Genomic DNA, 16979 nt, shown 5'->3' with positions numbered 1-16979 from the left:
TGCACATTGTTTTAGGGTAGGAAGACTCAGTATTGCAAAGACATCAGTTCTCCCTAAATTATTTTTTTAATTTAATCAAATTTCAGAAAAGAATTCTCACTAAGAAAGAAAAATTTATTTATAAGTTTTATACAACCAAGTAACCATGAATGCCTGTTTCATGGTTTTAAATGCCAGCAATATGAGGAGGTCTCCTAAATTTATAGATCCAGCCAAGACAACTCTCCAAACTCCAGATGCATATATTCAACTCTCTGCTTAATTTAGCCATTCAGATGACCAAAGACATCCCAGAATAACATGTCCAAATAGAACCCTGATTTCCCCCAAGCCAGTCTGCTTGCAGTCTTCCCATCTCAGCCCATGGAAACTCCACACTTCCAGAGGTTTAAACAAAAAAAATCTCAGCATTTTTTAACAACTCTTTACTTTTTCTCATACTTCACATTGTCAGGAAATAATTCCAATTTTACCTTCAAAATATATCCAGACTCTGACCACCTTTTATTACCTTCACTGCTGTCACTCTAGTCCAAGCTGTTATCAACTTTCTACCTGGATTACAGCAATAGCCTCCCCATTGTTCTCTAGCACCTGCTCTTGCATCCTGGTCTACTCTTAAAACAGAAGCCTGGCCATTCCTTTTAAAAACTAAGTTGGATGAGGTCATCCTATTGACCAAAACCCACTTCCCACAGGATAAAAGTTGACATCACTAAGGGTCTTTAGTGCTGTATACATTCTGGCCACTATTCCACTTAAAACTCCTCTCTCATTATACTTCCCCTTTTTATTAACTCTAGTTCCACTGGCCTCATTGTGCCTAGAATGGTGTGTAGCCCATGGTGAAATTCTCAGCAAATACTTATTAAATTGTGTAGGAACAAATTGGAAAGATAAGACAGGATCTTTACTTCTTATTCTAAGATAATTTAAATACAGAATTCTGAAAATTCTCAAACAAAACTTTTATGACTTTTATATATATGTGTAAAAGTCAAATACCCAGAAGAAATAAAATAAAAGACAACTAAATTTGACCTGAAATTGTAAAATAGTTTTCTAGTAAAAAATATCATAAATAAAATATAAAGATATACATTTTTGCACCACATGTCAGGGAAAGGGATACTTTACTTAATACATTAAAAGCTTAGAAAAATCAATGAGAAAAACATCACAACTCAATTTAAAAAGTAATATTTTCAGCCTCAATAATAGCTAAATAAATATAAATCAAAAATCATTATTCTATGTGTTATTGTTGCCATTCATTTAAGGCTATTTTTTAAACCTCACAAATCATTATCATTTTATGCAGCTAATGTTTATTTAAATTTATATACATGTTCACCACTTTCTTTGCTCTTCATTTATTCATGAATCTCAGACCTTCCAACTGGGTTGACTTCCCTACTGCCTGAAAAATATAATTTTGAATTTCCACTAGTGTGGTCTTTCAATAGAAAGTTGCTTATCTGAATATATCTTTATTTTGCCTTCATCAGATTTTTTTTTTCCAGATTAGAATTCTAGGATAGCAGCTGTGTGCATTCATTATATTGATACTATTCTTCAAACTAATTCTGTTTTCATTGCTGCTATAAAGAAACAAACTCTTAGTCTTACACTAAATGCTATGAAAGTCATCTTTTTCCTTTTCTCTTTCTGAGTGTCTGATCTTTGTCTTTAGTGATTCATTACACAGAGTAGATTTCTTTTGTTTCTCTTTCATGGGATCCACATTTATTATATCTGATAATTTGAGTCTTTTATCAGTTCTGGAAAATTCTTAGTCATTACCTCTTCCAATATTATCTGTGTCTAATTCTTCCTCTATTCTTTCATTCTGCAACTCCAATAAAATATATGTTACACTTCTCATTCTGTCCTTCATGTCTCTTAATCTCTTTTCCAGATTTTCTATTTTTTTGTCCCTCTGCATTATAGCCTAGATAATTTCTTTCAAACTGTACTCCAGTTCATTTGTTTTCTCTTCAGCTGTTTCTAATCTGCTGTAAAAACGTGTCCTTTGAGTTTTAAAATTCTGGTTATTTCATGTTCTTTAATTTCCAACCTACTTGGTTCTTTTTCAAATTTGTTAGGTCATTTCTTATAGTTTCTATTGTCTGCAGATATTTTTAAACTTGTTTTTTTTTGTACATCTAAATATAGTAAACATAATTATTTAAAAATCTGTGTCTAATCAGGCTTGTCTTTTCTCCTGTTTACTGCCAGATTTTTTTCCCCTTATGCTTGTCTTGTTTCTTCATGTGCTTGGTTATTTTTTTACCATGTAGCACAGAATGTACTTGAAAAAATTTATGGGGATTCTTTGAGGCCTAGAATGAAGGTGCCTTCCTGCAAAGGATTTTGCTTGCCTCTCACAGGCTCTCAGAGGCACTACCATTGGTGTCCACTTTAGGCTTATTTTAAGTTTGTGGTGCTTAAATCAGAGGGTATGAATTTAGTTTATAAATCTGATGGAAATCTAGGTCCTTTTTATAGTTTCTCAATGACATTTTAAAAATTTATTCTCCTCTTACCCTTCACCTGCTGTGTTTGGTGTCAAAGTAACTTTTTTTTCAGTTGTCTGGGAGTGGGAAGAGTGTTTACTTCTGATTCACCTTGTTCTCTGATTAATATAGGGATTGTCTCCCATTAGGAACTCCACTTGAAGTTCTTCGAAGTCTTTACCATTTACCCCATAAGGTCTTACACAACAAAGTTCAAGTTTGTCTGCATTGGCAAACACTTTCAGCACCAAAGTTCTGCTTAACAGTGTGGGTCCTCACTTTCCCTTAAATTTTGGCCTGACATGCCCATCATTTCTTAGAAACTCTGGTAATTTTAAGAATATATTCTGTTAACACTTTTCATCACCCTTAAGTTATTTTCCACAGAGCATTCACCTGAGAGCCTAGCCCATTATATTCTACCATTTTAGATTTTAACTTTTCAGAAAAAGGAAATCATATTCTATCTGTCTTTATATCCAAATAAATCTCTCCTGATCTAAACCCAGGAACCAAGAGTTATCTCTTCCTTCACTGGACTACCATATGATTTAATTTTTATTTCCTTTATCATTGATGATATTTCCTCTGTACTACTACATGCCTGTGTAGGCCTAATCTTTTGGATTTTTAATTAGAAGACTATGGTCTTTCTCAAATATGTATTCTCTTCAATGCCTCACAAAAGAGGTGCTCAATAAATTGTTTTATAACTTTGACTTACCTCCTGGTTTTTAGGTGATCTCATTGAGTGGTATTTTGGGACTTATAAATATATAAAGACCACAGATAAAAATAAGTGAGAACAAAACAGCACAAAAGTGCAATCATTCCCAAGAGATGAGATCAAATAAACAATTCTTTGACTACCTATTTGTCAAATGTTTATTGAGCACTTTTTTATATCAAAGACTCTATTTCTAGTCTTCTGTGGGGCACAAATCCATTTATTTATTCTTTGAACTAATATTTCAAGATAGGGCACAAGAGAAAGAGCAGTGACTAATATGGATCAGGTTTGATGGGAAAGTTATTCAGTCTGATGAAGACTAGAGTAGAGATAAGGGAAGAGTGCATTGGAATCAAATGTGCAGCACCTGACTCAGACTAAGAGGGCATGGGAAAGAAGACCTAAAACCTACCATTTCTTGTTTAGTACTACAAGTCCACAATCCTCTATGAGTATCCTTATATAAATATTGATGGAAAAACCAACAGTTTATACCACGGAGATACACCAACCTCAACCCCAACAATTTAACACAGAACAAGAGCAAAAGGAGGAAGTTTCTGGTTGGTAAAACAGGTAGAAGCAGAAAGAGAAGTAGTGCTGACAGAAAACAAATCAGAAACAACAATAAGAACCTTGCAAATGTGCAGTGTAGTTTCCAGAGCTGGAATGGAAGTCCATTCAGAGTTCTCAAAATAAGATTGGTCAAGGTCTTTTTTCAGATGCATTGCTAGTTGGTGCTTGGTAATAATCACTTGGTGCCAGGGAGGCTGTCCTAGAGACTTAAATCTTTGGTCTGTCCAGGTGCAAGTTGAGCCCTGAACCTCAGCAGAGTTGCAACACATACTCTCCAGTTCACTGGACTCACCCAGGACAACTAACAAGAAAATCATAATGGACAATACCCATCCCAAGAAACAGAGTGTCTGCAACTGCAAAAAAGGCAGCTCCATCCATCAGCCCTATGGAATCTAAGCCCCTCTCAGTTAGAAGCAGAGGGGCATCACCATCCCCAAATCCTCAGGGTTGGGGAATGAACAATGGAGTAAAGTAGATTTATTATTATTCTACTATAGACTTATTATTCTTCTAGCAGTGGAAGAACTCTTACCACTGATGTAAAGGCAGGTCATCAGAAGTTCTGAGGAATGGGAGAGGGAAGAATAGGTGTAATATGGGGCCAATTTTGGGATATTGGAGTTGTCTTGCATGACAGTGCAGTGACAGATATAGGTCATTGTATATTTTGTCATAACTTACAAAATTGTGCATGAAAAAGTGTAAACTATAATGTGAACTGTAGTCCATGGTTAGTAGCAATGTTGAATATGGTTCATCATTGTAAAAATGTACCACACCAGTGAAGGATGTTGCTAATGTGGGAAAGTGTGGGAGGGAAAGGGAGTGGGGAATATGGGAATCTCATATCTTTTTTATATAACATTTATATAATCTAAAGCTTCTTTAAAAATAAAAAAAAAATCATTATTAAAAAAAATGAGATTGGAGCAAACAGCACAGTGCGCAAGAGGGAGAAACTTTTCATTGCTGACGGGATGAATTAGGAAACTAAAGATACCTGATCCACTTCTAAAGTCTGAGTCATTTTTAAGCACCAGTGCTCCAGATCAATAGTTTTTTTGATAAAAGTTGTATCAGAGAACAGTCTTGTTAGGAAAGATTTATATACAAAACAGGTTTTGACTGCAACTTAGAAATAAGTTTGGGAAATAATTAACCTGGATTGGGGCGGCGGGGGGTGGGAGGCAGTTTGGTCCTCTCTCTGAGGAGGATAAATTGCCCCCCTCGATGAAGCTGAAAAGCTTTGTTAATGAATATATCAGGGTCTGGCCTGGCCTGTTCCCTGGTTAGCGAACGAAGTTAATTTCCCATCATTGAGGAGGAAGTCACCCGGGGGAACCACAAACACTCTGGCTTCTGGCCTTCCTGGGAGAATCAAATTTAAAAGCTGACTTTTAAAGGGGAGTGCTAATGTCAGTAACCCAGACTGCTGCGAGAGTGGCAAGCAAGTCAATTAGCTTGGTGCAAAGTGTGACCTCTGTGCCCTGGGAGGGAGAGAGACTTCTGAGGACTGTCAATGAGCCTCCTTCTGTGAGGAGCAGCGTTTCTGGGAAGAGAAACGGTGTTCAAGCCAGGCAGCCTGGCTCTGACACATTCAAAAGTTCTGTGACTACGGCAAGTGACTAGCTACCCCAGGCGGTTGCTGGGAATATTAAATGAAATAAAGTGATGCACCCGAGTGTGTTTTGTGCTGGGGACACAGAAGTGGACAACAGAAAATTAGAAAAGACCCTTACAGAACTTAATTTCAGTCATATATCACATAAGTAAGCATATAGGTAATATAACCACAGACGTGGCCAGAGCCTTGAGATACAGACTAGGAGAATGTGCTCTAGAACAATTGGCTAAGACTGTGACGAGGCACCACTTTACATAGGAAGGTAAAGAAAGGTTCCTTTGAGGCAGTGACAGGGTAAATTTTGCCATGAAGAAGCCAGTCATGGCATGGGATAAGGGGAAGAATATTCTAAGTAAGGAACAGCCAGCAAAAAGATCTCCTGAAGAAGGAAGAGTCTGTAATACTGAAGGAACCAAAAGAAAGTCAGTGTGGATGGAACATGGGAAGCAAGGCAAAGCATGGCATAAGATGAGGTTATTGAGGCAGACACTGATTGCTGCCAATTCTACCTTTCTTCCCTCCTGACAATATCCTGATTTTGTTTGGAGCAGTAGCAAATTACCTGGGATAAGGGTGGCCATGTGACACAGCTCTGGCCAATGAGATGAAGCATAATTCCCCATGGAGAGCCATCCTTTCCCAACTAAAAACAATATCAAAGACTCAAAGGATAAGATTCTTGCCTGTGTCCTTCATGATTTTATCTTCTTCCTTCCTGGGACACTGATGTGCTTGGATATGCAGCAGCTATCTTGTGGCCACAAGGACAAAAGTCACATGGGAAAGATAGCATAGGAGCAAGATAGAAGGAGCCTGGGCTCTTGGATGACTGTCTGGATCAGCAGCCTGGACTTCTTAGATTTGGGAAATTATTAATGAGAAAAAGTAATCCCTTCCTTTTCTGACCCATGGTTGCTGTTTTCTTTTACTTACCACATAACCACAATTCTTAATTTATATAGTTGTAGAGATCAATAGAAGTCAGACCATGCAGGGCCTTATACAATGTGATAAAGCATCTGGAATGTAAGAATAACAAGCATGCATAAGACAACCTAAGGACATTCAGTTATACACGTTAGATTTTTAATAAATGAGTAATACTATGCGTATATTTTTATATAAAATAAAATCTTAGATCAGATTTTCATACTCCTGCAAGTATTTTTTTTTTCTCCAAACTCTTCTCCAAAGCAAAATCTCAGAAAATTGCTCCTAATAGACACTGGGTCAACACTAGTGTATCATGCTACATTAGGTGCCAGTGATTAAACTGATACCATCTGGACTGAAACATGTTGTCTTCTGCCTAATGTCAAAAGAGCAAGGACAGCAGAAGTCACATTTAGTATGCTGGAAACTTCCAAGTATCAATCCACAAAGGTTGCTGAGGTTGAGAAAGCAAAACTTCAGTACTCACAATTGGTTTAGCACTCCAGAATTGGCCAAGAAAAAAGGAAGGAAGAAGCGGATCGGGGACAGAGTTTGCAATCTCAGGAGACATCACTTTCCTAGAGGTGAGAGAAGTAAAAGGAAGCTGCTTATCTCCTCTGCCCCGTGGCACAGTTGGCGCCCAAATGGGTCTCCTGAGACACGGGCTTAAGTGGAATTGTGAACCTCTGCAGTCAAGGGAAGACTCTGGACTCGCATGGGGATTATCTTCAGGCTGCTACAACTCCAGGCCCCAGCGGTATCAGTCAAGGTCGCAGCAGCCTCTGCTTCCCCATTCTGGGTTGTTGAAGTGGGTTTTAAACATTTTTCTTAAATTTTAATAAATAAATTACCCGTCGTGTTTATTTTAAGTACAGAGTGAGCCACAGCATAAGAACTCTCTGACTTCCAGGAACTTAACTTCTGAGTCATCAGTCATGTATCACTTAGCTGTTGGCTAAATACCTCAAATATGAATTAATTTCCCCAAATATTAATTAATTTTCCCATGACATTCTAATAGTTTTAGTATTCTTGAGAGTGTCTGAGTTTTGTTCTGTGGGCAGAAATGTACATCAAATAATGGACCAATCTCAGAAGCATGGGATGTAGGACACAGGGACTACTTTTCTAAGTAGCCCATTTTTAAACATCATAGGATGGAAAGGTAATTTTATCTACCTGTAAGCACACACTCCTCTTGTCTTACATTCAACACAGCAGAAAATTGGAGGGTTTTAGTGATCAGTGACTCCCCCAACAGTTATTCTACCTCTATCTTGTCTGTGGCTCTTTTGCCAAATTTCTATACACATGGCTCTAAAAAGAATCTATTTCCATAATAAGACTATGTAAAAACCATCCCCATACTTAGCATCTTAAAGCAACAAGTACTGCTACTTCTCATAAGTTAATGGGTCATCTGGAAGTTCTCCTCTCTAGACTTGACTTGGTTGATATGAGTTATTGACCTTGAGTCTGCAGTTAGATGGTGGGTTGGTTGGGACTGCTGGTCCGGAATGATCTCTCTTATATGTCTAGTGCTTCATCTGGGATTCCTGGCTTGATTTTGTTCTGCTGTGTGTATCTCATCCTCTGAAAGGTTGAACATGATCCCATGCAAAGGCAAAGGAGAAAGAAAGAGAGCAAAAGTCCACAAGACCTCTTAAGGCCTCAACTTGGAGCTAACATACAAGCACTTCTGTAGTCTCTTGACCAAAGGAAGTAACAAAGTCAGCCCAAATTCCAATGTTGGAGACAAAGACTCCAATTCTTCATAGGAGATGCTAAATAGACACACTGAAAAGGCTATGGTTACCATAAACCATTGATATGTGCTACAATTGATAATATTATTCTTTTTTGTACTGGAATCCTTTAGAATTGTCTTTCATTTATGAGTTGAAAACACTTTTCATTACTCATCTTTTAGTTCATTTTGTCTTTCAGGGTGACTTTCAAAGAATGGGACTTGCAAAACCCCAGGGTTCACAGTTTGTTAGATCCCAGGGTAGGGCCACCTGATAGTGTTAAACAGGATTCATGTTAAACATGGACCAGACTTCCAAGACCTCAAGAACCAATCTAACAGCCTCTAGACTTCATCTCCTACTGCAAGGGTGCATATAATGCTTTAAAGAAACATGACAACCTGGCATGGTCCTTTCTGTGTTCTTGATCTTCTCTCTTAGTCTTAGATGGATATATGGATATATGTGTGTGTGTATAAATTGATTAAAAAGGGGTCATTTGTAGAACACTCCCACTTACCTTCTGAATGAGGAGAGCAATAAAAATATTGTTTGCAAATTATAAAATTTATAAAGCAGATTTATAAAAACTACATAAATGTATTTATATTAGATAACCTACTTACATATGTATACATTTATGCTTGTATACATATTATGCGTGTGCATGTATATGCTTTGTATTTATATGAATCATAAATTCATCTTATTTGAATTACTTAAAATGGTGGCAGATACTTTTGAATGTAAGTTTCAGACTGAAATGCTGCTGAGATAAAAGTTATCTGTAAGATTAAGATGAAATTAGCTATGGCATTGGGCCCCAAGTCCAAAGAAGGTAGGTAGGGAAGTCCCACATGTAGATACAGCAAAAATGATGCTACCTTGAGTCTAACATCTGGGACAATTAGTTTTGCATCATATCCATTCCCAATTGAGTGTATTAAAATTTCAAACAAGACACCTAAGATGAAGGTCATGCATGACCTCCACTCCCTTGAAATTCCTCAGGAGACACTCCTATTATCAGCCCATTTGTCTATGAAGCCAAAATGCTGCAGGAACCTATCATGTCACCAGGAAGAAGCTTCTTCATTTGTTACTGCAAAAGGTGGTGGTGGTGGTGATGGTGGTGGTGGTGGTGGAGGGATTAGGGCAGGGATAATGACCACCTGTAAAGAATCCCACCAAGCCTCTGCCTCTGTTCTCCACTGTCCCCATTAGCCCTGGGGTAAAGTTGTCTAGTGCTAGCAAACTGATTTAGAAAATCAACCCCCAAACAGGAGCCTATATATTTGTTCCTAAGGATACATATATTTATTTGCTTTATGAAGTGAATTATTATGAAAATGCAGTATGTAAAAGAAACTCACCAAAATCTTGCTTCCTGCTGATTTTCTAGTTAGAGAAACTGAGCTTTTTGGAAATCTAAAAAGCAAACTAATTTGCAAAATAGATAGCAAGGGCTTCCATGTGATTCTCAAGTATAGATTTCAATTTACACGTTTTCGTTTATCCTCACTTTCCTTCTGCCCTTCTTCCCTTCAACATCATTTGAACCACAGCAATTTATCAGCATGAACATTATGAAGAATTGCCAGAGACCTCACAAAACAGATAGAACCATCTAGCTGGGTAGTCCTAAGGTACTTTTAATTGCAAGATAATGTTCTCTGGACACCTGCCATTGGTCATATGGATAGTGAAATTCAATCAGCTCAGAATTAACCTGAAATAATAATAAGCAACCCAGACATTGAAGGACAAATACTACATGACCTCAATGATATGAAATAAACAAGCTGCCCTAGATAGCAAGAGACTGAACGATAGGCTTGCAGGAAATCGGAGGGTGGAGGAAGGATATGAGCCGATGTCTGCAGGGGTGGAATTTAAGACGAGATGGTGGTAAGTATGAACACAAAGAAGAGATAAAAGGGGGGCAAGGGGTTGCCTTTGCTTGGGGCTTTGCGGGTTTGAGGGTGGCTGGGGAGGGACGGGTGGGTAACGTTGCCCAAAAGTGGGGGGAGGGAGGGGTAGCATACGAACCAGGAGAGGGTCAGGTGTTGGTGGAGAGTAAAATGCCGAGAAAATCATATCAAAATATAATAAAGAGGGTTACCTGTTTAGAATGCTCGGAGGGGAGGGTCTGATGCAGGACGGGCTCCTGGGGAATGTCTAAATGCTCATTCTGCCAGAGTGGGTGACACCATGGGGTAGAAACCCAAGTAGTGAGAGTGGGGGTGGACCCACATCCTGGGGAGGACTAATGCCATCCAATAGAGGGAACTGTATCCCTCGAGAGAAAGGGTGGCTCCCAGGGCATTGGGGCAGTTGAGCAAGTTAGGCCCTGAACACTATTCCATCTATCTCTGGAAGTGGCTCCTCAGGAAACGGAGGTTGGCTATCACTGAGGGCACTAAGGTGGAAGGGAAAATGGACGTTAAATGTGTGGAACCAAAGTAAATGGGGGGTAAGAGAGGAGTTTCTTGAGAGTACACAAGGATGGATATAAAACATGTAATATTACACCATAACATATAGGAGATGACAGACTGATAATGTAAACCATAATGTAAAACATAGGATAACTAAAAATGTAAAGAACTGTGTATCCTAAAGTATGCACCATAATGTAAATACAGATGTCACCTTGTTAGAAAGCTAATGTCTCAGACTCTGTACATCACTTTAAGTAAATATGATATGAATAGGGCGTAAGAGTATCACTGTGGAAGGGAAAAGGTTTTCTGGTGGATGTGTGGGAGTGCTGTATATTATATATATACATTGCTGTGGTCTAGGACTCCTGTGAAGAAAAGCTGAATAATTAGGGGGGGGGGGGGGGAAAAATAGGATGTGGAATTTTTTCAAGTCAACATTCTTTATCTAAGTTCTTTATCTAACTTTATCCAAGTTCTTTATCTATCCTTTAAACTCATCGCTATATGCCATTCCCTAGTAAGGGACCATGACATTATATTGGGCTTCAAATTTCGGGGAGTTCTGGATCACAGAGTGTTTCAACAATGGCAATGGAGGGATACTGGTATGGGATACCAATGACAGATGATATATGACTGACAGGGAGCTGTACAGAACATATGTCCAGGGTGCATGGTAATGTTTGGATATACTCATAGTGGCAACAATTAAAAACCACAGTAGGGGGGGTACTGGGTTCCCGGCCAGTGGTGCTCTGTCGTGGTCCCTAGGGGAGCAGCGACAGTCTCCCAGGTACAGTGGTGGGGACCGGGAGGGAGTGAGGGTTCAACAGTGAGCCCCTGATACTAATGACTATGCTTGTGAGCTGATAAACCCAAAATAATAACAAGGCCTAGAGCAACTTTGTGCCTGGGAATTTCCTTCTGTCAGCCTTCATGTTACTCAAATGTGGCCAGTCTCGAAGCCAAACTCAGCATGTAAATGCAATGCCTTCCCCCCAGCGTGGGACATGACACCCGGGGATGAGCCTCCCTGGCAACGAGGGACCACTATCAACTACCAACTGATGATGCAACTGGAAAATGACCTTATACGGAAGGTTCAATGTGGATCAGCAGAATATCCATGTCTACATAAAATACCATGACTTTAAAATGCTGTTTGACCTAAAGTAAGGGGGAAATGGAAAGGAGAAATGAGTTTATATGGCTACGAGTTTCTAAAAAAGAGTCTGGAGGCTGGCAGAAGGTTTGCCCTCATGCACAACTGAGCAGAGTCAGAGAGACAGATAAAGCAGATACAACCCCCAGATATTGGTTCCTTTGAGGGCTAAAGAGACCCATGGGAGTTATGGTCATGGCCGATGGGGTTAACTACCAGGGCAGATGGCCCCTCTTTGGAAATGGTGTTTATGTGTGATGAATCTGGACTCAGATGGGATCTCCCTTCATAAGACTTTCATGCTAATGTGCTGGAGGTGCAGTTAATGTTGGGGTTTAAGATATATTTAGGGGATTTGAATCTCTGGACTGACAATGTGATAGCCAGATCCTGAGCCTCAACAGACTCCAGCACCTACAATCTGATTTATTGGACTTACCACACTCAGCTAAGATGGAGGTGAAGGACAACCACCACACCATGGAGCCTAGAGTGATTACAACTGAAAATGGGAGGATTGCATCCAGCATCCAGGTGGAATCTGAGCCTCCTCTTGACATAAAGGTGCAATGGACACAACCAATCCAGTGTCCACATAGAAGAGGTGGCATTGGATTGGGAAAAGTGGACATAATGGACAAAGGGTATGGGGAAAGGCAGGAAGAGATGAGAGGTGGAGGCGTCTTCGGGACATGGAGCTGCCCTGGATGGTGCTTCAGAGGTAATCACCGGACATTGTAAATCCTCACAGGGCCTACATGATGGAATAGAGGAGAGTATGGGCCATGATGTGAACCAATGTATATGAGGTGCAGAGGTGCCCAAAGATGTACTTACCAAATCCAATGGATGTGTCATGATGATGGGAACGAGTGTTGTTGGGGGGGGGGGGAGGGGTTGAATGGGACCTCACATATATATTTTTAATGTAATATTATTACAAAGTCAATAAAAAATAAAAAAATTAAAAAAAAAATAATAAAAACAACAGCAATACTAGTAGCAGCAACAATAATCATAATACAAGCCACCATGGCTGATCACTTTACACATATTGTCTCACTAAATTCTTTGAACAACCCTATAAGACAGCTCTTTTTAAAACTGAAGAAATTGGCTCAGATTTATTAAAACCACACAGCTAATATATGGCAGGTACAGGGTTGAACCTATCTCCATATAACTTCAAAAATCATGCTCTTTACTTCTCTATGTTGTTTCTGGAGAATCTAAAATCAGGGTACCTTGTACAATGCGCAGGCATTACAATGAAATCACTGGATCAAGATTATTGGGGGATTTACCTCCAGACGCTTAAGCCACTGCTCAAAGGCCACCAAGAGTAGGCAGGGCAGGCCAAACTCCAGCACAAGAGAACTTATATCCCACTGCAGCAGCACAATACAGCTTAGGCACTACTGCAGCAGGAAGACATGATGGAGTATGAGGTAAGACGAGACCAGCAGAAAGTATTTTGACAGCCACTGGGGCAAAGGTGGCAGAAAAAAGTGGCAGGTGACATTCAGCAGTAGGCAGAACTGCTTATCATAGAATGTACCACACAGAGGTCAGGTGCTGCACTCATAACTTCGGGTACTATCAGCACTCAGATAATTACAAGTCACAACACTTCTAAAGTGTCAACTTCGAGGTGAGCACATGCATAATATTCATGTACTTGTCATAGTAAATATTTGTTATTCACTAGGCCAGGTGGCTGTGTAGAACATGGACTAATCCATCTCTTTTTAAAATTATTTTTAATTATATATTTTTGTAGACTTTAAGTAAGACTCAATATGTTTCAGCCATGGCTTCTGTCTTTGAGGAGTGCAGTGAGAGACACATGGATAGCTACTGGGAACTAAAACAAAACATACGAGAAATATTGTAGTTGAAGATTCCGCAAAGACTTGGGATATCAGACCCATACTGACAAACTGAGAACTATATTGTGCAGCACAAGGTACCAATCACAGCCCATGTATAGGCTTGCATTCATTCATTCATTTAAGCATTTCTTACTATTAAATGTCAGATGCTATATTCATCCTTGTCATTATAGAGTGGGTGGAACTGACTTTTTAAAATGCAGAAATACTTGTTTAATGATAAATGTGACTAGTGCTATCAAGGAGTAGGTCAGGATGCCATGGGAGTGCAGTGCAGGGGATCTACACCAGACCTGACTGAGCCGGTCACGTTTAAATGGAGACTTGAATAAGAATTTTTCTGTAAGAAAGTGAGAATCTTCCAGGCAGAGGAATAGCAAATGCAAAGTCCCTGAAGGAGAAAGGCACTTGGGGCTTCTGAGGAATAGAAATGTGGCTGGAGTGAGAGGTAGGAAGGTGCTAGAGGAGCCTGGAGAGAGAGATGCAGGGATTCATCTTGGAGGGCTTTGTCAACCCTATTTTGTACTTTGGACTTTATTCTAAGGACACTGAGAGGGGTGTAACATGATAATAACAAGCCAGATTTCTTCTAAGCACTTTATATCTGCTAACTCTACAGCCCTAACAGGTGGATAATCTGATCATCCCTGTTGTAAAGATGGGAAAGTTAAGCCTCAGAAATCTTTAGTAACTGATGTCAGGCAGACAGCAAAAAGCTGAATTGGATTTGCATACAGGGGGTCTGGCTCCAGAACTCAACTGCACCATTACCTAACTCTGATCAGCTTTGCGTTTTAGGGGAGGGTGGACTGGTCGCAGGTATGCATGTACCACACATATTTGTTTAGCTGGATATGTGAATGAAAGAGAACAGAATATGATTTTGAGAATAAATCACTGGGCATCTATCTGCCTTGGGTCCATAGAGCTGGATGAGGCCTTTTGACAAATGTGAACATCACTGGCAGAAGTATTTTCTGCACCCCTTAGACATTTTGCACTTAAGAGGCTTTGCAAAAATGAGAGCTAGTCTATATTTCAGCAACTTCCATTAAGCTGTCATATACCTTTCTTACATTTCCAGTCATGTGCCAGGCCTTGGATTGATAGGATCTTCTTTCCTCAGTGAAAGTTTTCCTCCCTCACCTGCCCAGACATCCTGTATTCTGCTCCTGATGTCACGGTCTAATAATTTTAATGTGAGAGGCACAAGGTCAAACCCACATTTTGGGCCCTTGGAGGGTTGTGGATCATCTGGCCAATGCAGCCAAACTTTAATGAAGGCTAGAAATGAACTGAGCTTTTGCATTGGGAGCCAATGGGTGGAGGAGGGGCCCACAAGGGTGCCACAAGATCTCATTGCTTTTAAGTAGCTTTTCTGATTTGGCATTTGCCCTGTTGCTGCAGTCCATTAATTGTTTTCAAGAGATTTGAGAAAGATGCTTCTGCCAGTTCTGCTGGTTGTTCAAAGATTCTGTTGGGTGGTGGTTGATTTGTTCTTTCTCTCCTGGTTTTGGTAAATTTATTTTTCTAGAAAATTACCCTTTCATTTGGGTTTTCAAGTTTGGTGTATATGATTAAGCAAAGTAATCTATTATAATTCTTTCAAAGTCCTTTGTGTTGATGTTTAATTCCATTTGTTCCCTTTACACGTTTGTGTATTTGTACCCTTTTGTTTTTTCTCCTGAAGCAGGTTTGGTAGTTCTTTTGTTGAGAAAACAGATTTTATGTTTATTTAATTTTTTTAAACAGAAAATTTAGATTAATTTGTTAAGCTATTACAAAGACAAAACAATTCTCCTCTGAAGTACTTTAAGGATTTTCACTTGCTCTGTTACAGAAAATCACCTAAGAGGTTCAAAACTGAAGGATATAGCCTCAGAGGTTGTAACAGAACAGACTAGAATTTTGTGAGCTGAAGTAAACATGGTGAAAACAGCAAAAGCTAGTCAGACGCTCAAGACTTGTGTCCGTGGTAGTATGTATGGATGGATGTTTCAGAAGAAGCTACCTAAGATGCTTGAGTTAAATATCCCAGGTCCCTTATTAGTAAAAGATCCCTTTCCTGTGGAGAATAAACAGAGAGGCTAGGACTCCTTTGAGGTATATTTGTCTCCCTTTTTGGAGCATACCTTAAATTCAGCCTCTCTCTTCCCCACCTAATCTACCTCCAGTTGCTGTACATTTTCACCATGTAGGCTTGCTAAGCTAACAAAAGATGCCTGCAGTGAAGGCAGGAATTACAGGCCAGCTCAGAGGGTACCTAGACACTAATAGTTTTAGACTCAATGATAAACCACAAGGACCCTCTGGATTAAGTTAATTCACCTTTGTTAATAAAGGTCACAGGTTTCTTCGACTGGTAACAACTTGCTGTCTCGGTACAGTCTGTCCCAAGAAAGAACTGGTTCAGGTGAGTTTTGGAGAAGGAAAAAGACTTTCATCAACCCCACTCCATAGTATAAGAGGAACCAAGTTCTTTCCTACAGTAGTGGACTGACTCTTAAAGCTGTCTAAGTCATTTCAGTGATCAACATCTGTATCTTCAGATTGTCCAGCAACAGTTGTCTCTACCTCCATCCCTCCTCCATCTTTTTTTAAAAATATTTATTTATTTATTTAATTCCCCCCCCCTTCCCCGGTTGTCTGTTCTCTGTGTCTATTTGCTGCGTCTTGTTTCTTTGTCCGCTTCTGTTGTCGTCAGCGGCAGGGGAAGTGTGGGCGGCGCCATTCCTGGGCAGGCTGCACTTTCTTTCACTCTGGACAGCTCTCCTTACAGGGCACGCTCCTTGCGTGTGTGTAGGGACACCCCTGCGTGGCAGGACACTCCTTGCGCGCATCAGCACTGCGCATGGGCCAGCTCCACACGGGTCAAGGAGGCCCGGGGTTTGAACCGCCGACCTCCCATGTGGTAGACAGACGCCCTAACCACTGGGCCAAGCCCGTTTCCCCCTTCTCCATTTTCTCCTACTGAGTCTTCTCTCTGGACTCAGCCATGTTATACTGGCTACTCACAGACTGAGAAAGCATTCCGTCTAATCTCGGATGTGGCTTGGCCTTCTGCTGTTAAATCGAACAGTCCTTCATTGGTGTAAAAGTAGGGATGTCCCCCTGCCCTTGTTCATTTGCTTCCACATCATACTCTTCCCCATCATAATCACATGAACCTTCATCCTCACGATCTGGAGGCAAAGCCTGGCATTCACACATTGCGGCAAATATTCCTTCCAATGCTGATTTATCACTAGGTACAAATCTAAACTCAGCAATAGGTTCATCATCATCATCACAGTCTCCCTCTTTTTCATCAGCAACAGATTCTTTTTTTTCCCATATTTCTTCATCTGCACG

At 40.0% G+C, this 16979-nt stretch overlaps 1 long non-coding RNA gene across 1 annotated transcript in view; it reads right to left on the bottom strand.

The window, feature by feature from the left end:
• Positions 1-13157, bottom strand: part of LOC131273360 (uncharacterized) — a 124870-nt gene extending 111713 nt beyond the window's left edge. Inside the window, exons 1-2 of the long non-coding RNA XR_009180572.2 lie at positions 13041-13157; positions 6870-6960 (exon numbers count right to left, since the gene is read on the bottom strand). This is a non-coding gene — a long non-coding RNA (uncharacterized lncRNA). The remainder of the gene's footprint in view (positions 1-6869; positions 6961-13040) is intronic.
• Positions 13158-16979: the final 3822 nt, after the last annotated feature.

The sequence above is a fragment of the Dasypus novemcinctus genome, chromosome 14 (genome assembly GCF_030445035.2).
Source record: "Dasypus novemcinctus isolate mDasNov1 chromosome 14, mDasNov1.1.hap2, whole genome shotgun sequence".
NCBI lineage: Eukaryota > Metazoa > Chordata > Mammalia > Cingulata > Dasypodidae > Dasypus > Dasypus novemcinctus.
This window is presented reverse-complemented; position numbering and strand designations above follow the sequence as displayed.